Raw genomic sequence first — 27675 nt, 5'->3', positions numbered from 1 at the left:
GAATGAGTTATTGGGTTCTAGAAAACTTACCAAAAATGTTTGAAAGAATCCAACTAAGACCATGGAACTGTCTTCTTTAGGAAGATAGACTCAATGAATCAATTATGTGGTGAGTCAACACAACCTTCTACTCCTCTTCCATGTTCCTTTCTTCTTAGCCTCTTCAACCACTGAAATCCCAAAATATGATAGTACTTACCTGCTCTACCAATAATCACTGCTTTTGAACTCTGGGAATTGAGCAAAACTGGGAAAAAAACATCACTGATGTCTCAGAGATGGGATCTTTCCCATATAACAAGAGGAAGTTGGGAAGCCACCTTTGTTGCTGTCTCTTTTCCATATCATGAACTGACCAAAGACTGCAGTGGACAGCCAAGGCTGTTTAATGGAGACCTACATTTCATCTACTCTGTATCATGTTGTTGTATACCCAGTTATTTAAATTTTGATCCCCTTATTAAAATGTGAACTCCTTGAGGGCAGGGTGGTTTTTTTTTTTTTTTTTTTTTTTTTCTTTTTCTCTTTATATACCTAGTACTCGGCACAATGCCTGGAACAAGTATGTGTTTAATAAATTCTTGTTGATGAAATGACTTTGAGGTGTAGACCCTTAAACTTTCACATGAATTCTTCTCTAGTTGTTTTGAGCCTTCTTTCAGTTGTAAAGATTAGCCTTTAGCAAATTTCAATTAAGTATCATAGTTCTGTGCATTGACTCTTTTTCCTTTCCTATCATGAAATGTTTCTTTACAATAATGATAGTTCTTAGAGACATTTGCTGATAAGTGTAGAAGGTAACATGGACAAAGGAGACTGGTCAACTCACCTTTCCAGTTTTAAGAAAACTCCTAAGAATATAACCCCTCCCCCCCAGCAATAATTGAAGATTTGACCAGTTGACTCCAGAGGTCCCTTCCAATTTTTTTTTTATTATAGCTTTTTATTCACAAAACATATGCATGGGTAATTTTTTAACATTGACCCTTACAAAAACTTCTGTTCCAACTTTTCCTCTCCTTCCTTCCACCCTCTCCCCTAGATGGAAGGTAGTGCCATATACATATATACATTGTATATATATATGTATATGTATATACATATATGTATAAATATATACAGATGTCTTGCTGCACAAGAAAAATTGGATTTAAAAAGAAGGTAAAAATAACCTGGGAAGAAAAACAAAAATGCAAGCAAACAATAACAGATTGTAAATGCTATGTTGTGGTCCACACTCCTTTCCCAGTGTTCTTTTGCTGGGTATAGCTGGTTCTGTTCATTACTGATCAATTGGAACTGATTTGGATCCTCTCATTGTTGAAGATGGCCACATCCATCAGAATTTAACATCATAGAGTATTGTTGTCGAAGTATATAATGATCTCCTGGTTCTGCTCATTTCACTCAGCATCAGTTCATGTAAGTTTCAATTTCATCATCTGAAAATTGTCTGTTTAAATCTTTTGATCACTTATCCATTGGAGAATGGCTTGATTTCTTATAAATAAGAGTCAGTTCTCTATATATTTTGGAAATGAGGCCTTTATTAGAACCTTATTGCTTCCCTTCTAATTTTATCTGCATTAGTTTGTACAAAAGTTTTTTAACTTGATATAATCAAAAATTTCTATTTTGTGATCAATAATGATCTCTAGTTCTTCTTTGGTCACAAATTCCTTCCTCCTCCACAGGTCTGAGAGGTAAACTATCCTATGTTCTTCTAATTTATTTATAATTTCATTCTTTATGCTTAGATCATGAACCCATTTTGATCTTATCTTGGTATATGGTGTTAAGTGTGGGTCAGTGCCTAGTTTCTGCCATACTAATTTCCATTTTTCCCAATAGTTTTTGTCAAATAATGAATTCTTATCCCAAAAGTTGGGATCATTGGGTTTGTCAAACACTAGATTGCTATAGTTATTGACTCTTTTATCCTGTGAACCTAACCTATTCCACTGATCAACTATTTCTTAGCTAATACCAAATGGTTTTGGTGACTGCTGCTTTATAATATAGTTTTAGATCAGGTAGAGCTAGGCCACCTTCATCTGATTTTTTTTTTCCATTAGTTCCCTTGAAATTCTTGACCTTTTGTTCTTCCAGATGAATGGTCACTTCCAATTCTGAGGTTCTGTGAGTTGAGAGAGAACAAAGAATCAAAAGTATGGGAGACTAGGTAGGTGGATGGTGGTACAAAGTAAAAAAAATAGGATGAATTTTAGCACTTTCTAATATGACCTTTCAATGACTACTCTTCCTGGAGAGCTCCTCCTTCATGAATGGAAAAAGATTAAAAATATTTTGAGCTTATAATCTTTTTAAAATAAAAAATATTGACTTATTTTAGTGGATTTAAAAATATTTTTGAATTCTAAATTCTTTCCCTTTCTTCTTTACCCACTGAGAAAGTAAGCAATATGTTATCATTTATTTATGTGAAAGGATGTAAAACATGTTTCTATGTTAAGCCATTTTTTAAAGTAAAAAATATATACTTTTTTTTGCATTCAGACTTCATCAGTTTTCTCTTTGGAGGAATTTTTCTCTAGCATTTTTTCATCATGAGTCCTGTGGAATTGTCTTGCATCTTTGTATTGATCAGAGTAACCAAGTCTTTCATAGTCAATCATCATTATGACATCACTGTTACTGTTACAATGGTCTCCTAGTTCTGGTCTCTTCACTTTGCTTCAGTTCATATAGATCTTCCCATATTTTCTGTAACAACCCCCTTGTTATTTCTTATAGTATTCCATCATAATCATACACCAGAACTTGTTTAGTTATTCCCCATCTGATGGGCCTCCTCTGAATTTCCAATTCTTTGATATCACAAAAAAAAGTTGCTATACAAATTTTTGCATGCATAGATTCTTTTTTTTTTTCCTCTTTAATCTCTGGGGCACAGAGCTAGTAGTGATATTGCTAGGTTAAATGGTACATGTAGTTTTATGGTCCTTTGGGCATAATTCCAAATTGTTCTCCAGAATAGTCAGACCAGTTCACAACAACACTAACTGTTCATTAGCGTACTTATTTTCCATTATCCCTCCCAGCATTCATCACTGCTGAGAGATATGAGGTACCTCAGAGTTTTTTGATTGTTTATTTTAATTTGATTTACTTTTATAAACAATGATTTAAAGCATTTTTTAAAATATGACTATACCTAGCTTTTAATTTACCAAGAAATTGAACTAAGCTCAACCAGCCTGAAATTTGAAGGCTTTCCCTCCCACATCCTTTTCCCTGTTTTTTTTTTTTTTTTTTAATCAATTCAATTTTTGCCCTTTTCTAATCCTGTAGTACTTCTTCTGTTTTCCATGATTATTTCAAATATTATTGATTGGCTTAACAATTCTATTCAGTTGTTTTTCTGCATGAGAAGGCACTGCTAATGCCAGGCCACTTAAGTGCTCCCTTACTAACTACTTTATATATCTTGACTATCAATTCTCTGTTAACTATTTTGATCTATCATTTCCATTGCTAAGGCCCATTGCTCTGAGAAAAAACAAACAAACAAACAAAAATTTGTTGCAGATAAAAATTGAGTAAATTAGTCTTCCCTCTGTTGTTGGTAGACAGTTATTTTATCTACCCCAGTCAGCTGTCTCATCCATTCTTTTCCTCCCCTAATATGTAACCTCTTCCTTTTAAAAAATTATTTGCCAGCCTCAGATCATTCTGAATGGTAGTACTCCAGAAATAACTTTTACAGGGTTGGATCTTGATGAGTAATTCCTCCTGTGTGACCTGTCTTTGTTACCATTTTCTATATTGTATGTTTTGTTCAATCATTCAATTATGTCTGACTCTTTATAATCCTTATGGAGTTTTTTTTTTAGCAAAGATACTGGAGGGGTTTGCCATTTACTTCTCCAGTGAATTAAGGCAAACAGGACTTAATTGACTTTTCCAGGGTCACACAGTTGGTAAGAGTCTCAACAGAATTCAAGTTCAGGGCTTCTTGACTCTTAAACCTAGTTTTTTATCCACTGAGCCACCTAGCTGCCTCCTGTATATTGGATACTCCTTTAAAAATTAAAGTTGGGTCTCTTCAGACAGCTTCCTTTTTTTCTTCTCACTGTATTTGTTTCTCTTTGGCAAATCTTTAGGAATAAAATGCTAAAAACACATTCTTCCTCAATCATTTTTCTGCATCCTTTTCTAAGGATATTATCAGTGATGATATGCTACATCATTCTTATACTAAATGACATAGTTTAAGTAGGCTGGATCCGCTGCAAATCCAAAAACAGCATTAGAAATTAAAAACAACAACAACAACAATATTGCTGTCAGTTGTGGAATTGAGTGTCCAGTCTGATTGAAAACATTTATACTATAAACCCAAGTCTTACTTTTAGCCCCTTTCAAATTCCTGGGGATTTGGGAGTTTAACTGGATTAGTTCAACTATTATTTGGGGGTGAATACAAATATTTTGGCCATTTACATCAGGCTCTGACACTTACTGACCACCTGACCCCAAGCAAAGTGCTCTTGGAAGCTTTCTAAGACTGTAAATTGCAGAGAAGGTGCTGACCTCTATGAGTAGAGGGAATTTCCTCATTTAGGATTTCTGTATATCAATGAAATCATAGGTCTTTAAAAAAAGGGATTGGGACAAAAAATAACTAATGTCTTTGAATCAATATGGTGGTAGGCAGCTAGTTTCATAGTGGATAAAACATACTGGAGTCAGGAAGATCTGGGTAAAAAACTTGCCTCATATGTTTACTTTATGAACTTGAATAAGTCATTTAAACGCTCTGCCTCAGTTTCCTAATGTGAATAATAAACATACTTATCTCCTAATGATCAGAGGAGATGACATTTAAAGTGCTTTGCAAACTTCATAATGCTACATAAATTTTTAGCTATTGATATTATTATTAAATCAGAAACCTCAAATTAAACTTTAGGGAAATTAAGTGACTTGCCCATAGCCACACAATAGTAAACTTCCAATACAGAATTTGAACCCAGTTGTTCTTGATGCCTATGACAGTATTCTCTCCATCATTCAATGATTCTATTTCTATTAACACAACAACAACAACAGTAATAATAACCAGAGTTTTTATAGTGTTTCAAGCTTTGCAAAGTATGTTACAAATATTCTAAAATAATTGATCTTTTGATCCTCATGACAACCCTGGGGCAGTAAGTTCTACTTTCACCCCCTTTTTTAGAGATGAGGAAACTGAAACAAATAAGTGACTAATGGAAAGACAAATAGCTCATAAATATCTGAGACTAGATATAAACTCATCTGACCCTATTCTGTAAGTGCTGTGTCTCCTATCTGCCTATCAGAATCAGAGAGGGAATCTATTCTTAGTCAGGAACAGATTGGACCAAAGGATTATTGATAGCTTTTTCAACTCTGAGAGTCTGTGGTTGTCCCCAAGCAAAGACTGGTTTGCTTACAAAACCATTGTCTTCCCTTCTCTTCTTTCATAGCTGGACTTAAATGGTCCCATTTTTGATGAAAGTTCAGTTTAGGATTTGCAAAAACTAACTTCATCCAGAAAGTTGGAAGCTTCCTCTATTATAAAAGAGTAATCACTTATTTAAGGTGTAGTCTAAATTTTGATTTTGATGTGACTAAAATGGAAAGTCAACTAAATGAACAAGCAAAGGGGAAAGAATAATTAAAACAATTTATTGCAGCATTGAGTATATTTTTCTCATTGAGTAAAAGTTTACAAAATCCACTCAATAATGACAAGACTGGATCTTTTCTCATCCATGAACATCTTCTCTGGCTGCTCTGAATTGTCACTTTTTTTTTTTTTTTTTTTTTTTACATTTTCCTAAAGGAAAAAAATCTTTCCATGAATGGAACTGTGCCTGGCATACCTACCACATGTTGTAAGACTAAATAAGTCTATTGCTTGGTCTGAAGTTAAGAGGAATTATATACACCTGACAGTGAGGGTAAAGCATGTTCTTCCAAATCTGGTTCATATTATGCAGATTCAAATTATAGACATGCCTTAATCTGTAGGTAGTGACTTTCTGCTTGACTTGACATTTCTGCATCCTTCTGAAACTCAAATACTTTATGTAGTTTATGTAAAGAAATTTTTTTTTTGGACAGAGCAAAGGTATTTATTGATTTCTATTGATCTCTACAATGCAATCTTATTAGAGTTTATTATTATTATTATTATGATTCTGTTACGGAGTCCTTTCTAACTCCCTCCAGGTATTCAACTTACCTCCAAACACCTTTTCCTCATATTCTCGCATCCAGAGGCAGAGTAGCTATGTTTTTCTTGGAGCACTTTTGCCGGCTGTGGAATCTAGTAAAGGCTCAGAATTGTTTCATTTCTCTATAACTGTCTGCTGGTGCTCTCTTTTCTCATTGAGTAATTAGTTATACTGCAATTGTGATTTTTCTCTTAGTAAATTTTTGTTGTGATTTTCCTAAAATGCAGGTTGGATTATGTCCCTTTATTCAATAAGTTAAAGTGGTTCTCTGTTGCTTCTAGGATAAATATAAAGTCCCCAGATTTGCATTAAAAAGCTCTTATAACCTGACTCCAGCCTATTTTTCTGACCTTATTACAAATATTCTTTTTTAGGCACTCTATGGTCCAACCAAATATGACTCTCCTTATCTCATCTTGCTGACTTTGCCCCATGTCTGGGATTTACTCCCTCCTTCCTCTTGCTTCATGGAATCCTGGTTTCCTACAAAACTTAACTTTTAAATTATGTTTAATTATTAAATTTAATTTAATTACTAAATTAATTCAATTACTAAATGCCCTCTTCTTCATGAATCCTTTCTTGGTCCCCTGCTCCCCAATAATTAGTTTCTTCTCCTGTAAGTTTTTGTGTGTGCCTAAAGATGCTCACATTCTCTGTCTCATTAGAACATAAGCTCTTTGAGAGATGGGAGCACCTAGGACAGTTAGTCTAGTACAACTCAGGTACTTATAAATTCTGGGCAGTTGCCTCATTGCTTTCCAAATGCTGATATCACTGCTCAGGCATCAAAAGTCAAAGACCTTTATGTTTTCATGGATTAACCAACTACCACTGGAAAAACTCCAGCTCCCACAATCCAAGTGTAGGTCTCCTTATTTTAGGTCCTCAAAATATGCAGGTTTCTAATAGGCCATATCCTTGTTTATTCAGTCACTTTTTCTAAAGTGCTCAATAACTAGAAACAATTATTCTCTTTGCTTCGAGATTATAGCACTTCCTCATCACTCATCACATCATTTCTATATCTCATCTATATTACAAACATACTTGAAAAGTGCTTCATGTTGTCATTATGATTTCATAACCTCCCAGGGTTTGGATTGCATGGTTTTGAAAGTCTTGATAATCCTACTCAGTTAGCTAGATTCCTATGAGATCCTTTGGCCTCTTTTGCATAATAGTGTGATTTCCCAACTTAAACCCCATCCATGGGAGTTGACTCCCATGTAACTAAAAGAGAATTTCTTTCAAAAGTCCCCTCTTCTACTTCCCTGACTTCTCCTCACCTATAATGTAGGGCATGGAGTACAAGAATACTTTACAATTCAACTTTAATGGATGCCACTAGGAAACCTAAGGTAGTATTTCTGATGAGACTTTGAACTCTACACAAGTGGCTTTGGGAAAAAAATATCTACTAGCATTTTAAAGTTTACAAGTACTTTATAAATATTATCCTTCATTTGATCCTCATAATAATTCTAGGAGGTAGGTGATCTTATTATCATTTATATTTTACAGATTAAAAAACTGAGTCTGAAAGATTTGAATGACTTCCAATATTATGTAGCCAGTAGGTATTTGTGGAAGAATTTGAACTCCCTGACTCCAAGTCCAACACTAGCCACTCTGCCTCCTGCTGCCTGTGTTATATATAATAGCTCACATGTACATTGTCCTTTGCAGAATTTTTTTTAAAAAGAATGTCTTTATCTTATTTTTTCAAATTACATGTAAAAACCATTTAAACATTTTAAAATAATAGCTTTTTATTTTTCAAAATACAGTTTTTCAACATCCGTTCTTGCAAAATGTTGTGTTTCAAATTTTTCTCCCTCCCTCTCCCCCTATCTCCTCCTCTAGGCAGCAAGTAATTAATATAGGTTAAACGTGAAATTTTTCTAAACAAACTTCCACATTTATCATGCTGTACAAGAAAAATCAGATCAAAAGGGAAAAAATGAGAAAGAAAAACAAAAAACCAAATAACACAACAGTTCATGTAAATCTTCCCTGATTTTTCTGAAACCATCCTGCTTGTCATTTCTTATAGCACAGTTGTATTTCATCATACTCTTATACCATAATTTGTTCACCCATTCGCCGATTAATGAACATTTCCTCAGTTTCCAATTCTTTGCTACCACAAAAAACCCTGCTATAATGTTTTTGTACATATAGGTTCTTTCCATTTTTCATTTATTCTTTGGGATACAGACTGTGTAGTGGTATTTCTGGGCCAAAAATTGTGTAGTTTTATAGCTTTTTTGGCTTTTTGCTCTCCAAAATGGTTGGATCAGTTTATAATTCTACCAAAAGTGCATTAGTCTTCTTTTTTTTTTTCCACATCCCCTCGAACATTTATCATTTTCCTTTCTGTCATATTAGACAACTTGATAGGTGAGGTGGTACCTCTGAGTTGTTTTAATTTGCATTTCTTTAATCAATAATAATTTGGTATTTTTTCACTTGACTTTGATTTCTTTGTCTGAAAACTGCTTATTTATATTCTCTGATCATTTATCAATTGGGAGAATGACTCACATAATTACATATTTGACTCCATTTTCTAAATATTAGACAATGATGGCTTTATCAGAAAAGCTTGTTGTAAATTTTTTTCTCCCAATTTCCTTGCTTTCTTTCTAATTTTGGTTGCACAGTTTTTTATTTGAGCAAAAACTTTTCAATTTAATGTAATTAAAATTATCCATTTTACATCCTGTAGTGTACTTTCTCTCTCCTCTCTCTCTCTCTCTCTGTGCATATGTATTATGTATATATATGTATACACACATACACACACATATATATGTATATATATAGGTCATAAGTTCTTCCCTTATTCATAGATCTGACAAGTAAAATTGATGACTTAAAGAAGGTTAAGGGTAACTGCTGAAAGTAAACTTTCTTTATCCTTTTTTTCCCCCAAGTTAAACTGAAAACCGAAGATACTTTTTGGGTGCGGAAGGATTATTTCAGACATGTGGGTGATACCTGGTGCTTGAGAGACTGGGTCAGTGGCTGGGAAAATGCAAAATTTACAGAACTGCTGGTCTTCCCAGATCCCCTCCAAACACTCTGTGCATTAAATATTAATCTACAGGCGTTTTGATGTCCTTTCATCTATGAATTGAGTTTTCACCTGTTTGAGGATATTTTAGGAAACCCACCCATCAAAGTGTTCTTTCCTGTATGTTCTGATTTGAGCTGTAAGAAGATGAAACCTTGATTGTATCTATAGAGAGAACATTTTCCTTTAGTGTTTTTTTCTTCCCCCCCTTTTTTTACAAGTCACAAAGTAGCTCTATGTATCTTTCATATCAAGATAGGATTTTTAAAAACATTGTGTGTGTGTGTGTGTGTATATATATATATATATATATATATATATATATATATAAGCATATTTTCTGACATTTTTATGCTTTTGAAATTCTAACTGGAGTCAATTACAGTCTATCCATGTTCCTCAATTAACTTTTACAAAAGAAATTGATTTAGATAAATATAATAGAAGGTAAAAAATCAAAGATTATGTTAAAGGTTGACTTTATAAAATTAAAGTAAATAATGCTTTTTTAAAGTTAGACTGAAATTGAAATACTTCAAAATAACATATCTTTTTCAATCTTGCACATGCAGGATTGTTCCAAAATCATTACAAAATGATTCACATTAATAGAATTTTAGAGCGTTATCTTTATTTTTAAGTGGTGCTAGATCGAGAGTCACTAAGGTCTCTTTAAGACTGGTCTTACAGTCTTGCTGTCTGTCTAATCTTGGCAAATAACTTAAATCTCGATCTCAGTTTCCTCGTCTATAAAATGGGAATAAATATAGAAGCTATCTCTGAGTTATGAGGATCAAATGACTAATATTTGTAAAGTGTTTTGCTAACTGTAAAGAATCATATAAATGCTAGCTATAATTATTATTTTTATTAGGCAACCTTGAAAGCACTTTCCAATTCTTAGGTTCTGCCTTAGTATATCCCCAATATCTACCTAGTTTCCTACATGCAATAGGCATGCAGTTAATATTAACTTAATCAAATTTTTATTGAATTGAAGTCTCCCATTAAGTTCTTCCTAATGCAGATCTCAGGTTTCTTTTGTTGTACATTTGTCTCCTCTTGACCTGTTCTCAATGGAAACCAATATAGGTTTCATTAATTAATATTTTTTCATATTTTTGTATTTTCTTTTTTTTTGTATTTTCATATTTTTATATTTTCAAAGCAATTATGAAATTTCCTGTCAGCTTTTTCTAGCATAGTGCTTGGCACTTAGTAGATACTCATTGAGTGTGACGTAATATTTGACATAGTCCATTTTAAGTAATTAGGAGTCATGGTAGATGAAGTACAGATTTTGAGGTAAGAAAGACCTAGACTTCAAATTCTATTTTAAATATTTACTGGCTGTGTTGACCTTGAGCACACAAGTGTCCAGTTTCTGCTGTCTTAGTTTCTGCTTCTATGAAATGGTACTTTGTTCACAGTGTTTTTGTGAGGATCAAAAGAATTAAGTTATCTTAAGTGCTTTATAAACCTCAAAGTAATATAGAATTGCTAGCTATTGTTATTATACCTATAATTCTTCAATAGCAATTTGACGTAGTTGCTGTCATTACTGCTAACTTATCATAGTAAAAGTTTCTTGATTGAGACTAATTAAGGGAAGGTGAAGCTTGTGAAGAAACTTTCAAAGCAGTGTTTCTTGGGGTGGAGGTAACAGCACTCCCCTAAAGCAATAACTTCATACCAACTGTTAAGAGGGTTTCTGAGAGGTCTTAGAAAACTTTCATTCAACAAGAGAGCTTTTCTGAAGCATCTAATATCTGTAGGATATTATATAATTCTTTAATTCTTTAAATAATTAAGCAGCATAGTTTCAGGAAAAATCTGGGAAGACAATGAATTGATGCAAAGTGAACTGAGCAGAGTCAGGAGTTTATTCTATACGGCAATATTGTAATGATGATCAATTGTGAATAACTTAGTTATTCTCAGCAATAAAAGGATCCAAAATGATTCTGAAGGACTTATAATAAAAAAAATAGCTATCTACTTCCAAAGAAAGAACTGATGGAGTCTGAATGCAGATTGAAGCATACTTTTTAAACTTTATTCTTTTTTGTCTTCATGCAACATGGATAATATGGAAATGTTTTGCATGACTACATATAATCTGTATCAAATCTCTTGCCTTCTCAAGTTGTGGGGAAGAAAGGAAAGGAGGGAGAAAATTTGAAGCTCAAAAATTATAAATAGTGGATGTTAAATATTTTTACTTACATGTAATTGAAAAGGAAATTTAAAAAAAAAGAAACAATTTTTTAAAAAATCAGATAGATTTATCTTCTGAAAATAGTAAAGCAGCTGAAGCCGGTAGTAAACTAGCTAAGGCATGTAGTTGGCACTTGGAGTCAGGAAGACTGCCTCAGACACTTACTAGCTGTGTGACTCTAGGCAAGTTATTAAATCTCTGTTTACCTGTTTCTTTATCTGTAAAATGGGGATAATAATAGCATCTACTTCCCATGGTTGTCTTGAGGATCAAATGAAATAATAATTGTAAAATATTTAGCACAGTGTATGGCAATAATGAGTGCTATCTGTTAGTTATTATTAAATCTTAGCTGTTAAGCCTTTAGATAATTCAAGGGTAAATTCAAAGAATCTCCGAGTTGGAAGTGACCTCAGAAGTCATCTGGTTGAACTTGCTATTGAACAAGAATCTCTTGTATAACATACCCCTAAGTGGTTTGGACTGTTTTTTTCAAAAGTAGAGATTAACTTGAAGTAACTCTTCTACAGGAATATATGTTATCTTATGTGCTGGAAAAAAAAAAAAGGTAATACTGTATTTATCATCATTGCCTTTCAGGGACATGCTGAATGTTTGATTCCCAAGTGGAAGACATTGTAGAGGATTTGTGGGCTGGTACATATCAAAAAATACAGGGGAGCCTTGGAATGGTAGGCCTACTACTGGGGAAGTAATTTAATTTCCCTCTGCCTCAGTTAACGACATTTCTAGGCTAAGGCTCCAGCTGCTTCTTATCATTCCCTCAGAAGAGCACACCACACTTCGTAAAGTGGTTGCAATGGTGGAGTGTTTATTCATTTACTATTCATGGTTTTATAACTGTAATTTGATCAGGTGATATATTTGAAGAAAGAAAGATTTATAAATAATAGGCAGGCCTTCCCTGGCTAGTTCTTCTCCTCTCTTCACTTCCCCAGCAACAGTTCTTATATTTTTGTTAAGAGGAGTTGGACCTTTTTAAGAAAAATTTTCTCTGAACCTTTGCCAGAAATCAGTTTAAAAGAGTTTCTTTTCTTTAAGGCTTACCAGACTTTTTTTTTTTTTTTTTTTTGCATAGCAGATGGAAAAGATCAATGAACTGCAATGGATGATGATGACAGGGGCTTTTTCACTTTATTTGATCCTGGCCCTCAAGACAGCCTTTAACCCTCCAGTGGCCCTATCCCAAGACACTTAAGGGAATATCTTGTGAAGCACAATATGAATACATAGTCATAGTTCTTAGGACATTTTGTCAAAACATGGAGCTAATCCTTTTAAGAAATCATTATCCACCTCTGTGTTTTTTTTTTTTTCTGTTTTTATTTTTATTATTTTTTTTTATCAAATGGAATCCTCACAGTTAGTTGGATGAAATTCTCAGAATTGCTTAGAGCTGTTGAGATCTGGATTCATTACAATACTGTAAATATATATATTTTTTATTTTATAAATTATATTGAATTATTTTTTCATGGAATAGGCATGACAAATGTCTTTTCTTCAGAGTATACCAGTAGTTGAAATTGCAAACATCTAAATTAAATATTAAAATATTTAGATTAAAAAAATACCAGTACGTTGTTAAGGTAACTTCTCAAATTTGCTCTTAGTTCTTGTTAATCTTATCCTTTCAACAACTAAATCCAGGCTTTTTTTTTAAACAGATTTAATTCAGCAAATATTTATTAACTATTTATGTATCAAGTACTGAACTAGGTAGCATAATGGATAGATTACTAGGCTTGGATTCAAGAAGATTCATCTTTGAGTTAAAATCTCAGAACTTACTAGCTGTGTGATTTTCAGCAAGTCACTTAATCCTGTTTGCCTCAATTTCTCATTTGTACAATGTGCTGAAGAAGGCAATGACAAACCACTTGAATAGATTTGCCAAGAAAACCCCCCTAAAAGGGGTCACAAAGAGTCTGGAATGACAACTGTGTTAGATGCTGGGGAGACAAAGATGGAAAAAAGACATCTTGCCTTCAAGCCACTTATATTCTACTAGAAGATTTATAGTCAATCAATAAATATTTATTTAAAATTTTTCTTACCTTAAACATCAAATAAAACAAAAAATCCATATCTTTCTCTCTCTCTAATATATTTATGTGTATATGTTCACATGTGTGTACTAGAGCAGAATATTATATAGTTGCTTTTTTTTTTGAGTACATAATAAATTCATCCTATAACTTTCAAAGCTGTCTTTCTTGGATGTCCTTCTTTTGGACTTTCTTCTGTTTCTTCATTTTAAAAAGAGATGTGTGACATTCCTTTTCTTTTTTTTTCTTTTTAAAAAATATGTTCTATTCTTATTACCCCTTATTTGCTCACCCTACCCACCTCAACTGGGGAAAAAACAAAACAAAACTAAGATTTGAACTCAGGTCTTGTCAACTAGATCAAATGTTCTGTCCACTTTGTTACTCCATTAACAACAGAGAAAGAAGAGAAGAAGGCTTTTTAGCCCTCTGTGGGCTGAACTTTGGGGAATATTGAGGGTTACGGATGATAGGAGAATGAGGAGATACAAGCAGACAAGTAATAGGAGAGAATGTATCATGGAAACCAAAGGAGACTATAGTATATAGAAGGAGGGAGGATTAGCTAATATTGTCAAATACTATAAAAGGGTAAAGAAGATGATTTAAATGTAATTTAGAACAGGGTGCATAATGTAGATCATTTCCCAAATTGGGCTTTTGTCCCTTATTGTTAGAACAATATACTAATGAAATAAAGTTTCAGAATGACCTTTTTTCTCTTTAAAATTTTTGGTCAGTTTAGGAAAGTGAGGTAGTTGATATGACTTAGGAGGTAGTGGCTAGATATTTGACCTCAAGGTCAGACATCTATTGACTGTGACTATCTTAAATGCTTTAGGCAGCTTTCTAAGAGTTTTAAAAATAATTTTAATAAAGTCCTCAAATTCTGAAATTTATCAATGTGGATATTACTACAGATCTTAACCTTATCCATCATGTCCTCCTGTTGAAGTTTGTCTAGAGTTTCTAGGATTTTTACTTTTTCTTGATTGAAAGGATGTATTGATTGGAATCCACTCATTATACCTTACTTTTATCATGTGACCAGACTATTTCTTTTACTTCTTTTCTCCTTGGTAATTATTTTGTGAGTATGTTATGTTAATACCTCTTATCCATCTCTCTTTTACCCTCTGGGTGATTCTGTTCTCAATTCTTTGGACACTGTTGTTCCATGATTACCAATCATTTGATAACAGCAGAGAGAAATTTTTAAAAGTTGTGCCTTTGTTTCAGAGAAAAATTTTAGCTTACTTATATGGCTTTGCAGTTTTCCAAAGACAAACTAATCATCTTTCTTCTTTCTCTTAAATTCTGGGCCTAAGTCGTTGTTCATTTGCAACCCATGAAACATTAGTGAAGATAGGGTGAAAATGATGCGAACTTGAGAAGAAGCATATGAATTACTGGCAAATTGGTGGTATTTTGAATTCTACTCCATGAAACTATTTGTATAATTTGTATTTAGCAAGGGCTGATTTTGAGCTTTGTTATTCACAGATTATAATTTAATTTATCTTCTGTCACTTAAAGTATAATTCTACAGTAAAATCATGTTGTTTAGTCTTGCAATAGAATAAAAAAGAAGCTGGCATAGTGAACTGAGAATTTTCTTTTCAAGTGCTCAAGTATGCTCATCAAAGAGAATCTTTTATAGTCTGTAAACTATGTACAGATTATATGTTTCAAATTTTGATAAACTCAATTTCCTGGATAATCTCTTACCGAACATACTCTAATTTTCTTTTTAAAAAGTACCAAACACACTCTTCCCAACATCCTTCCCAAGATGTCTTCTTGGGAACAATTGGAATGATTAACTTTCTAATTGGCATGTGGTGGAGCTTTCTAAAATACTTTCATTAAACCAACTTTATTTTTAAAAGATAGTTAAGTTAAATGTGTAATTATTCTCATGAGTAATTAAAATGAAATAGTGAATATAATTAGAAATTGTGACTGGCTTTTTGTAGGGCATCTCATAACTGTGGGCCTCTGCCGTATTGATGCAGTGAAAATGAACCAGTTTGATGTCTCCCATGGAGAGACTTTTGGAGAGCTTACATTTACACGAGCCGTTAGAACTTTGAAACTCTTTTAAATTACTTTTGTGTCTCATTTTCAATGAAACCCCATATTTCTACAAATATGTCTATGTAATATATGTATAGCACCATACATGCTATATGTATATATATATGTATACATATTCTCATGATGTGTTGAAGTTCATTTATTTCTATTGCAAAAATTTTTGTCTTCTTTTTCTCCCAATAAATGGCCAAGGACATGACGTTTTTAAAGCTGTTTTTTTTTCCTCAGAGAAAGTAATTTCTATATTGCTATCTAATAAATGAAGACAATTGGGATTTTCCATGTTAATCTTATTCTTTTGTTGTTAAGTTCCTGAGTATTATATCCTTTGCATAGAAAAAGAAAGCTCCAAGCCATGATTTACTCATGGTCCTCCTTTCAGACTGGATAGGCTGCTTGGCATTAGAATGAACTGAGAGTGAGTTTCCTAGTCACTTAACCAACTCCACAAGAGGTTCTTTGGACTTAGAGAGGGACTTAAATATAAATATATATATTTATATATCATATTTTCATATGATAATAATACATATTTACATGTGGCATTCAAAATTTATATTATACATTTATATATAGTTATGTATTATATATTGATATATTATATATTTATGTAATATATGATGTATTTTTATATTTATTCAATAAATTAGTGAAAATTAGTAAAATAGTCAGTAATTAGTAGATTAATAAGTTTATTTATTCCTTTTCTTTGACTTTATGTATTGATAATGGCTACTTTTAGAAAATACAAAACAAAAACTGAGCTGGAATATTTAGTTGTCATTTGATCAATATTTATTAAATCCTTACTATATGTTAGGCCCTGAGGATATAAGATGAAGGAAGGAAGGAAACTTGAGCATTTATTAAGCACCTACTGTATGGCAGGTGCTGTGCAAAGTATTTCCAAATGTCTCATTTGATCCTCACCTCAGCCCTAGTTAGGTGCTATTATTATCCTTATTTTAGGATTGAGGCAGAGGTTAAATGTGACTTGGTCAAGATCATACAGACTAAACATCTTAAGATAGATTTTGACCTCATATCTTTCTCTCTCCAGGTGCTCTATCACCTGCTGTATCTAGTTATTTCAAGGAAAAAATGAAACAATTCCTACCCTAAAGAAACTTCTGTTCTATTTAATGAATAAGGACACTTAACTGTTTCTCACAAAATGAATATACATTGTAATGCACAGAATCCTTAAAAACAAAAACAAAAACATTATAGCCATATTTTCCATCAGAACATCTAAATCAGATATATCTTTATATCTTAGAACCCATCATTGATTTAGAGGTAGAAGGCTCCCCATAAGTTATCTCATTTAATCCTTTATTTTACAAGATGAGAAAATCCAGGGCTAGAGAGGTTTATTGATTCTCCCTTGGTCACATAGGCGGTGGGCTACAGTGCTTAATGTTGCAGACTGCAAGGTGAATTTTCCTGTATCACCCATGGACTGGTGACTATCTGAGGACATACATCATTTGCATTGGCAAAAGTACTTTAAAGTCATTGCATCAAGACCATTACTGAGTGCTCAGGGCATCAAATGGTGGTAAAAGATGTTGACCCTGTGCCCAAGGATTTTATGACTTAGTTGGGGTGACAAGGCATTCACAAGTGACAAGCTGAAAAATAATGCAGAGTAAAGAGTTCAGGAGAACAGTAGGAGAGGTCTCACAGGGCAGGGCAGGGCAGGATTCATTGCCAGGTAAATGCTGAAGGCTGTCAGAAGAGAGGCAGATCTCTTTAGGCTGATGTGATGGGGAAGAGCTTTGCAGAGCCAAGACTTGAAGAGAGTCTTGAAGAATGGAGTTTTGTAGGGCTAGAATTCTTGTGACTGACTGTTAAACTTCTTTTAGAATCAAAAAGTTAATTTAAATCTAAAAATGTGTCACCTGATTTTCACACTTCTCTCTCATCTTGCTGAGCATGTTTGGAATGTGTCAGATTTTTTTTTTCCTCCCGAGAGAGCTGTTGTTAGGAATTAAAGCAATAGAGTATAAATTAGCACATATTTTAGCCCAGTTAAATGAGAAAAGTCTTCCTGAGTGTTGGCTTTATGATGATTTAAATTCAAGGTGAAGTTTTTTGAGGTGGACCTAACCCTTTTACGTTATTAATGCATGTGGAGTTCTTCCTTTGAAACTTATTTATTTAGGACATGGATAGTGCATGAAGGGAGTGCTGGACCTGGAGTCAAGTAGACATGGGTTAGAAAACTGATGGCACTTTCAAACCTTTTCTTAGTGTTAACCACCTCATTTATTGTTATTGTTGTTCAGTCATTTCTGACTTTTCCTGACTCTATTTGGGTTCTTCTTGGCAAAGTTTGCCATTTCATTCTCCACTTAATTTTACATACGAGGAAATTGAGGTAAACAAGATCAAGCAACCTGCCCAAGGATACAAAGCTAGGAAGCATCTGCAATTAGATTATAATTGAGGTCCTCCTGATTCCTGGGCTTGTGCTCTATCCAGTGTGCCATTTAGCTGTTCTACTTATCTATACGAGGAGAATAATAATAATATCTTTCAGAACCTACAGAGTGTCAACTAAAGTAGAGGTAACTGGAGCTTTGTTCGCAGAGCTCCATATTTAGAAGGCACTGAGAATACTTAATATGAAATCATCAAAATAACATATGAATGAAGAAGAAGATAGACTGATCACACGAGACTGGAAGATGTAATAGCCTATGTGTTCTCCTTGTATCATTGTGATGTCTAGAGAAAATAAGGAAGTCCACTACTAGCATATTGGAGGGACTCACTATGGCGACTTTATGGATAGATATGGACAAGAATCCTATGGGATGGGCAGTTAAGGGTTGTGTTCTGACCTGAATCTTTGGAAGGAATAGCCCCATCAAAGAGATCTATTTCAGTTGACCATAGAGAATATTTGCAATCAATCATCATCTAGAAATTAATGAATGGATTGTAAAATATATCTGAAATATTTATTATGTGCCAAGTGGTACAATGGATAGAATGCTAGCCCTTGAGTCAGGAGCACTTGAGTTCAAATCCAATCTTAGAACTCACTGGTGGTGTGATCCTGGGCAAGCCACGTAACCCTGTTTGCTTCAGTTTGCTCATGTGTCAAATGAGCTGGAGAAGGAAATGGCAAGTCACTCTAGCATCTTTATTAAGAAAATTTCAAATAGGGTCATAAAGGGTGGAACATGACTGAAACAATTCAACAATCAAAATGTCAAGTGCTATGTTCAGTGCTGGAAATACACATACAAAAATATAGACAGTCTCTGCTCTCAGAAAGCTTAAATTTTAATAAAGGGAGAATAATGAGATGGTATGGACACTAAGAAAATGTATGAGGTCCTTTCCACTTGGAACTTCTTTGATCCTTTTAGTTGGTTAGTGTCTATGATTTTAGGATGCACTGAAATTATTTCAGCTAACTTAGGGTTCACATGGAGCAGACAATTATTGTTTCTACAAGTGATAGAATTAGTACTGGTTAGTCATTAATAGGATGCTAGCCTTTGGCAACTGCATTGAAAAAAAAAGTATATTTTGAAATTTTCAGTTAATGAGGATTTGTTGCATAAAACTATGCTTTGAAGGAAGGATAGAAAAGGAGAAATTTCTAATGAATTGTATACCTTGTTGATAGTTTCAGTATCTTATAGGGATTCAATTAAATTCAACCCTCATCATGTGCCAGTCATGTCCCTGAACCTGGGAATATAAAGACAAAAAAAGCAGTCCTTGTTCTCAAGGAGTTATCATCATCATCATCATCACCGCTACTGTCAGCAGCATCATATCTAGCTTTTACATAGCACCTTAAAGTTAGCAAAATCCTTTAAGTTATTCCTGGAGAAGTAAAGATCACTTTATCCCTAAAATTCTTCAATAAAATCTGAGATAATGAAAGTACAGGCTGAGTTTTATCTTTAAAATTTTTTTAAAATTCTTTTCTTTTTAAAAATCATAATAGCCTTTTATTTTCCAAAATACATGCAAAGATAATTTTCGACTTTGCAAAACCTTGTGTTCCAAATTTTTCTCCTTTCCCCCTTTCTTTATACAGCAACTAATTCAATATTGGTTAAATATGTGCAATTCTTCTAAATATACTTCTATATTTATCGTGCTGCACAAGAAAAATCTGATCAAAAGGAAAAAAAATTGAGAAAGAAAAAATAAGCAAGCAAACAACATGAATTTTATCTTTTTAAAAATATGTTGATATTTCATGAAAATGCTGGACTGCTTGAATAAATTCTAATAAAGGACCATTAATGTTGTTACATGATAATTGATTTGTTTTTGTGATTCAGTCATTTCAATCATGAGCAAATTCCTGAGACACCATTTTGGGATTTTCTTGGCAAAGATATTGGAAGGGCTTGCCATTTCCTTCTCTAGCTCATTGTATAGATGAGGAAACTGAGGCAAACAGGTTTAAGTGACTTGTCCAGGGTGACACAGATAGTGAGTTTTGAGGCTGGATTTGAATTCAGGTCTTCTTGGCTCCAGGTCCAGAGATTTATCCACTGGGCTGCATAGTTGCCTGATGATACTGATAGCCAGTCTTATATCTACTTTATGAAATTCCAGATCTGTATATAGTTAAGTGAAGGGTAGTTATTTTATTTTTCTTTCTTTAAGTATGTTTTATCAATTTTTTGTTCATTTACATTATTGTCTCTTTCTGATTACCTCCAAACTTTGTAGAATACTCTGTATTAGAAAGAAAAATGGCTAAACAAAATGAACTGACACAGTAACAGTGACATTATTTAACAGCATAGTCCACGATTTCTGAATTGAGAGGAGAATAATGTATTTCATCAAAATTTGGTTCTCTGAAACCAAATTTAGGTGATATTTTTAATCTGAATTCTGATATCTCTTTCTGTAGTTTTTATTTACTTTATTGACATTTTGTTCTCTGGTTAGCATCACTTCATGCAGATCTTTCTATCTTTGTCTGGACTCTTAATATTTGTACTGATTACATCAGCACAAAAATGTACCATTAAATTAATATACCACAATTTGGCCATTCCGTGAATACTTTAGCACCTAGTTTGTTTCTAGTTTTTTTTTTTTTTTTTTTTTTGTTTTTTTTTGGTTTTTTTTTTTTTTGCTTCTATGGATATTTTGGAATATATAGGATTTTTTCCCCATCATTTACCTCTTTGGGAATAAATTCCCAATAGCAGTATTATTGGCAAAAAGAGCATGAGCTATTAAGCAACTTTTCTGGTAACTTTTTTTTTCTTCTGGAGTTCTATCCTCAAATCTTCTTACTAAAAATAAAAATTAGTATAGGAATTTTTCACTTTAATAGTAATTTTCCTTGCTTGTTCATTTCCCCAGTATTCCCCCATACACACCTTGTGTGAGTCTAAGAGTGGATAGAAGACCCTGATAAAGTATGATTGAAATCAAAGTGACTGAAGAACCTTGGAGGATATTTCTCCTTTTGCTCCATCCAGGAGTTACTTGGTATCATTTCTAGCAAAGCCAAGAGACTAAGTGAGATGTATATATGGAAAAAAAAGCCTAGTTATTTGATTTAGAAAAGACATCATCAATAATTCTTTTTAAGTAGAAAGCTTTCCTAAAAATTCAAACTATTTTTATTTCATTTACACACATCTTTGGTATGAATTAATTTATCCCAGTTATATGTGTAATCTTTTTTGTTGTTGTTGGTTTGATTAGACAGGAGGATAGAAGGAAAGGTTGGATCCACCAGTGTGAATTATCATAAGCAGCTTACATAGCAGATTACATTTATATAGCTTTCAATTCACCTAGTGCTTTACATACATTATCTCCTGAGATAGAATAGGATATTTCCTTCTTATGGATTTTAATTTTCTCCCCTTAACTTTACTGTTTTGTTTCCAGCTGAAATTTCTTTTATTTTCTAAATATCATACTATTTTTTCCTTTTTATACCACCTTCATTTCTGAATATGTTTCTCCCTTTCTTCTACCAGAAAAGCCATTTCTCAAAACAGATTTTTAAAAAAAGAACAAAAAAAATCTTCTGCCCATAATAATAAGTAAAGGTAGCATTTATAGGGTACTTCAAGATTTGCAAAACATTTTTCAAATATCATCTTATTTTCACAGCCCTGAGATAGACAGAGGTTTAATGATTTGCCCAGGTTCATATAGTCAATTAATGTCTGAGACTGTATATGAAGTTAAATCTAAATAATTTAAAAGTAATTAAAAAAAACTGGTTTCTATGGCCAAGTTTGATCATTATAATTACACAGTATCTTTTGTTGTTATTCTGCCTATTTACATTATTGCATTTATTAATATTAACAATTATATATATATATAACAAATAGTGTTAAGTATTAACAATATTTATAGTTTTTCCTGTTCTAAAAATTCAAATCTGCATCAGTTCATACATCTTCTGATAATTCTCTGAATTCTTCACAACCTTTGTTTCTTGTCATAGAACTTTCTTTTTCATTATATTCTATCACTTTCACTTATATAATGGGGATAATAATAGCATTTATCTCACAAGATTATTGTGAGGATCACATGAGATAATATTTGCAAACTTTAAAGTGCTGTATGTTAGTATTAACATAATTGTTAAATACTACAGTTTTGTATCAAATTCTTTGTTTATAATTTTTTGCTACCATAAAAAGTACTGCTTTGAAATTTCTGTCTTGGATCTCCCTGAAACATATGCCTAGCATTGGGATTTTTGAGGTCAAAGGATATGGAGATTTTGGTCACTTTTTAAATGTAATTTCAATTTCTTATTCTGAGTGGCAAAAACTCAGACCAGTTGGCAACCTTTCCAAGGGTCTGTACTACACCTGTCTTTCTGTAACCCTTCTAATATCAACTTACTTACTACTTTTTTTCTTATCTTTGTTCCTTGGGCAGCTGCTGAAAACAAGTTTTCAAGAGAGTTGGGCTCTGTCATGTTCTAGGCATACACTCTTGTATTCAGTGCCTTGTATGTTATAAGTACTTAGCCTTTAATTTTTTCATTTTTAAGATCAGACTGAAGAGATATGTATGCATTATTTTATATGAGTTGCATCCCTGACATTAGCAATAGCTGAGAAACTTTTTATGTTACTTAGCCGTCAGCTAGAATGGAGGCTCAAGTACTTTTGCATTTTCCCCTAATTCCCCATGTAGCAATGAGACAATCTCCAGTCCCATGACTGCTGTTGCTATTCTACCGGGGAGTTTGGAGTATTTAGGGAGTACTTGCATTCCCCCCTAATTCCTTATGCAGCAATGAGACAAGCTCCAGCTCCTCAGCTGCTATTACTGCTCTACCAGGGAGTTTTGGGTGTTCAGAAAGGACAAGAACCTCCAGTGTGAGGGCTTGCTGAATCCTCTTCAGGGCTGCCCATCCACCTACCCATCACTCTGTTCTCACCAATGGCGCTAAAAAGATGTAGCATGTTCACTAGCCACCCCAGTAACACTGCCTTAGCAGATGGGCTAAACAAAGTTGATGGTAACTGAAGCTTTGATCTTCAAAATGATCTCATTCCCACAATAACCTTGGAAGGTACATATTATTATTATTCTCTCTTCTCTCTTTCCCTCCTTTCTTTCTTTCTTCTATCTCTTCCTCCCTCCCCCTCTCTCTGTCCCTGTCTGTCTGTCTGTCTCTTCTTATTTGTTAGCTTGGTTCCTGAATGCCTGTTGAAGATGGAATTTATGAAGTGCCATAAATTCCTTTGACAGCCTAGTGAAACTCATGGACTGCAGAATAATGGTTTTAAATACATAGGAGTACAAAGGAAACTAATTATGTTAAAATATAGTATCAGAATGTTAAAATAAAAACCAAGTTCACAGATGGGCAGTTGCTATTTTGTTTTTCTGCTTTAATACAGAAAATATTTTGATAATTGAACATGAAGCACTTCTTAGTGGACCAATTGTTAATGGAAATTATTTCCTAATTAGACAATGTAAAAGCAGTTATTCTATAGCAGAAATAAAGAAGTTGTGTAATGGTGTATGCATGAAATCTTTAGGCACTCATTTATATCTATTAGAAAAGGTACTGGTTTCAGTATGATTCCCAAGGGATATGCTTAATACAGGCTAGCTTAAGTATGTTGCATGGGAGAAATTTGCCTTGCCAAGTTTTATTAAAATATAATGTAGACCAAACACATAGTTATGATTCAGTCTTTTGCTTGTGAATATAACTTTCTATCAGTTTTGTTTTGATGATGAAAACTACAAAATGTTTTTGATATATTGGAGTGTTTAGGGTTTTTTTTTTTTTTTTTTTTGATTACTGCCTTTTGTTTTTGCATTATGATCCCTTTTCTTGAGGTAAAACCAACTTCCTCACAGTTAAGCAACACCAAATGATCTATTGACTGTTTCTGGCCATATATGAATCAATTTTCCAGACCCATAGCTCTCCCCCCCACCCTTGCTTTCCATTTTTTAAGGAAAAGAGAGAGGTATATTTCCTCATGTTTTATTTGGAGCCAGTTTTGGTCATTATAATCTCATGTTGTTTTTGTTTATATTGTAGTCATTGTATTTATTGTTTTCCTTGTTTGGTTTATTTTACTTGGCATTAATTTATGTAGCTCTTTCCATGTTTCTTTGAATTCATCATATTTGTTGTTTCTATAGCATGTTAGTCCATTACATTTATATACTACAATTTGATTAATCATAATAATGCAATCAGGGGGCATGCACTTTGTTTCTTGTTCTTTTAAATCAATGAAAAGTGGTACTATAAATATTTTTGAGACTCTGTAAAGGATTCTGTATGAGAAAATCTTAGGTTCAAGCCCCCATCTTCTACACAAACTGGTTCTTAGTATTCTAGTCAATTTTATAAAACTATATGATATAGAAAAAGTATTGATCAGCTTTGGTAGAAGGACTTCTTGATCTGGGAGTTCTCTATATCAATGAAATGCTAGGAACAATCCATATCTTTATGTGAATATTTTGGCATATAGGGGAACATTCTATCTCTAAACCCTCTAGAAGTTAAAAAAATGTAAGGGATTTGTTTTAGATATATTTTTTTTTTATTTTCATGAAATTTGCCATGATAGTTTTAGCACTGTCACTCTGAATATTCAAAAGATCTAAGATGAAATATAAAGTACCCTGTGAACCATGCAATTTTGGTTTAGGACTTTCCCAAAATTATCAATCTTTAACCCTCTTTTGTAGACCAGCTAGGTGGCTAAGTGGATAGTTATAGGGCTGGATTCAGGAAGACTCATCTTCTGGAGTTCAAATACAGCTTCAGACACTTAGTAGTAATGTAACTCTGGGCAAGTCACTTATTTGCCTCAGTTTCCTCATCCATAAAATGGGCTGGAGAAAGAAATGACAAATCACTCTAATATCTTTGTCAAGAAAACCCTAAATGGGATCACAAAGAGTAAGTCACAATTGAAATGACTCAATAACAATAACAAGTTAGAAAAGTTGCTCCTGTTTAACATATATTGGATTACTTACTGTCTGGGGATGGGGGTAGGAGGAAGGGAGGGAGAAAAAATTTGAAACAAAAAGTTTTGCAATGTTGAATTGCAAATGTTGAATGTTGAAAACTATTTTTGTATATATTTTGAAAATAAAAAGCTAATTAAAAAACTATATTAATAAGTTGATACAGGTCATATTTATAAAAAATACTTAGCACAGAACCTGGCACACAGAAGGCAAAGTATACATTTTTATTTCCCCCCTTTCTCTCCTTCTCCTCCCACCTTCGCCGTTTTCCCTTCCCTTCCCTATATCCACTTCCTTTCCCTTGCTTTCCTTTCCTTACTTGGGAAATAATAGATTCCCCTAACCCCTCCTCACTGAAAGATCATCTATCCTATCATGGTGAGGTTGCAATTGATCAGAGGACAGCAGAGATCAAAAAAAATTATGGGCCACTTGAAGTAAAAATTGCATATTTCATCTTTTCCTGCATTATTCCTCACGTGTGAAAGAACAATGGGAAATGAATATGACCACAGCATAGCAGTTACACTCTTTCTGTTGTTGTTTGCTTGTATTTTTGTTTTTTTCCCAGGTTCTTTTTACCTTCTTTCTAAATCCAATTTTTCTTGTGCAATAAGATAACAAGGTAACTATATATACATATATTGTATTTAACATATACTTTAACATGTTTAACATGTACAGGACTGCCTGTCATCTGGGGGAGAGGGTGCAGGGAAGGAGGGGAAAAGTTAGAACAGAAGTTTTTGCAAGAGTCAATGTTGAAAAATTACCCATGCATATGTTTTGTCAATAAAAAGCTAGAATAATAATAATAAAAAAACCTGATTTTAATTATGGCCTCAGATCCTGACTACCTCTGACACTGGGCAAATCACTTTCCTTCAGAAAGATATGTGTATGTATGTCTATGTAGGGGGCATCTAGGTGGTTCAGTGGATAGAACTCTTGGCCTGGTGTCAGGAGCAGCTGAGTTCAAATCTGACCCTAGACACTGTGCAAGACTCTGGGCAAGTCACTTAGCCCTATTTGCTTCAGTTCCTCATCCTGGAAAATGAACTGGAGAAGGAAATGGAAAACTATTCCAGTATCTTTATGTCAAAAAAACTCCTAGTTAGAGTCATGAAGAGTTTGACATGACTGAAAACAAATCAACAATAACAAAAATGTATATGTATACGGTTGAATAAATAATTTAAAGTGTCTATGTTTACTTGGAAACTCTGCTCTCTGATTGCATTGATTCCTTAAGCAGCCATATTGCTATACTATTTACATATAAGCATAATATTCAAGGTGGAACAGAATTTTTTCTTTATCCTTTTCTACTCTGTTATATTATTGACCTTAGCAAAGACTTCTTTCACTTTCTTCAGTGGATACTGTGATAATTGTAGGCTTGTTGATTCATGCTGATGAATAGTAATTTCCTATGAGTTATCCTGGTGCCTGGGTTTCAGCCACATTTTTCATGTGATCACATAAAAGTCCTGGTGGTGAATGTTAATCAAGGTAGAATGCTGGCCTGAATGCTAACAATGCTTCAGGAGGAGCCTGATCAGCAGCAAAAGAGTCCTGTTCTTGGGTCCTAGGAGGGGAAAATCTGTTGAATTATGCTTATGTCCTGAAACCTTGCTTTCCTTCACATTGTACAGATGGGTTTGGGCAGATCATTGCTCTGATGAATGGGAAGCTTTGGAGAGAAAATGACTCTGTTCAAACCATGCTCTCTGGGATGTTAATTATAATCAGCGGAGGTTTTTATGTTACGATAAAAATGTTTTACACTGAATTTGGATTGTTGGTCAGTTGGACAAGTCAAATCAACCAATATTTACTGAACACCTGCAGTGGGCAAGTAAAATTACTACTGTAGAGGGTACAGAGTCTTTGCTTGTCATGATTTTTCATCTAGTTGGTAAAGAAAAAACACATGAGAACAAATAGGTATCAGAATCATGTCAAGAACCTGTGATTTCACTGGCATGAAAACTCTGTCAAATTTAGGAATCCTGTCTTGAGTCTTCTCTTTCATCAGTCTCTTGGTGATTTTTCCAACTTCTGTGATCATCTCTATGATGATCACTCCTACATCTATATATCTATTCCTGGTAGCTTTCCAGTTCCTGTTATCATTAACTACTATGGGATTTTTCATCCAAAATGCAGTTTGAATACCATATTTTGCATAACATCTTTCCTGATACCTCCAATGCTTACTTAATACCCTTCCTCCCAACTACCTTGCATTTAACTACTTGGTATTTATTAATTTTATACTGAATGCATTTTTATATTTATTTGTTTCTCCATTAGAATAAGAGTCATTGTGAATAGGGATGTTTCATTGTTTGTACTTGCAGGAACTTTGTATATTGTAGGAACTTGATAAATGCTTTGAGCAAGTAGGTGGCACAGTGGATACATAGAGCACTGGGCTTGGAATCAGGAAGTCTCATTTCCCTGAGTTTAAATCTAGTCTCAAAC

The 27675-nt window shown here is 33.5% G+C and overlaps 1 protein-coding gene across 1 annotated transcript in view; it reads left to right on the top strand.

Moving 5' to 3' along the window:
* SMYD3 (SET and MYND domain containing 3) overlaps nt 1-27675 on the top strand; it is a 954064-nt gene that overhangs the window by 96131 nt on the left and 830258 nt on the right. The gene's annotated exons all lie outside the window — the stretch shown is intronic.

This window comes from Sminthopsis crassicaudata, chromosome 4, assembly GCF_048593235.1.
Source record: "Sminthopsis crassicaudata isolate SCR6 chromosome 4, ASM4859323v1, whole genome shotgun sequence".
Taxonomy (NCBI): Eukaryota; Metazoa; Chordata; class Mammalia; order Dasyuromorphia; family Dasyuridae; genus Sminthopsis; species Sminthopsis crassicaudata.
This window is presented reverse-complemented; position numbering and strand designations above follow the sequence as displayed.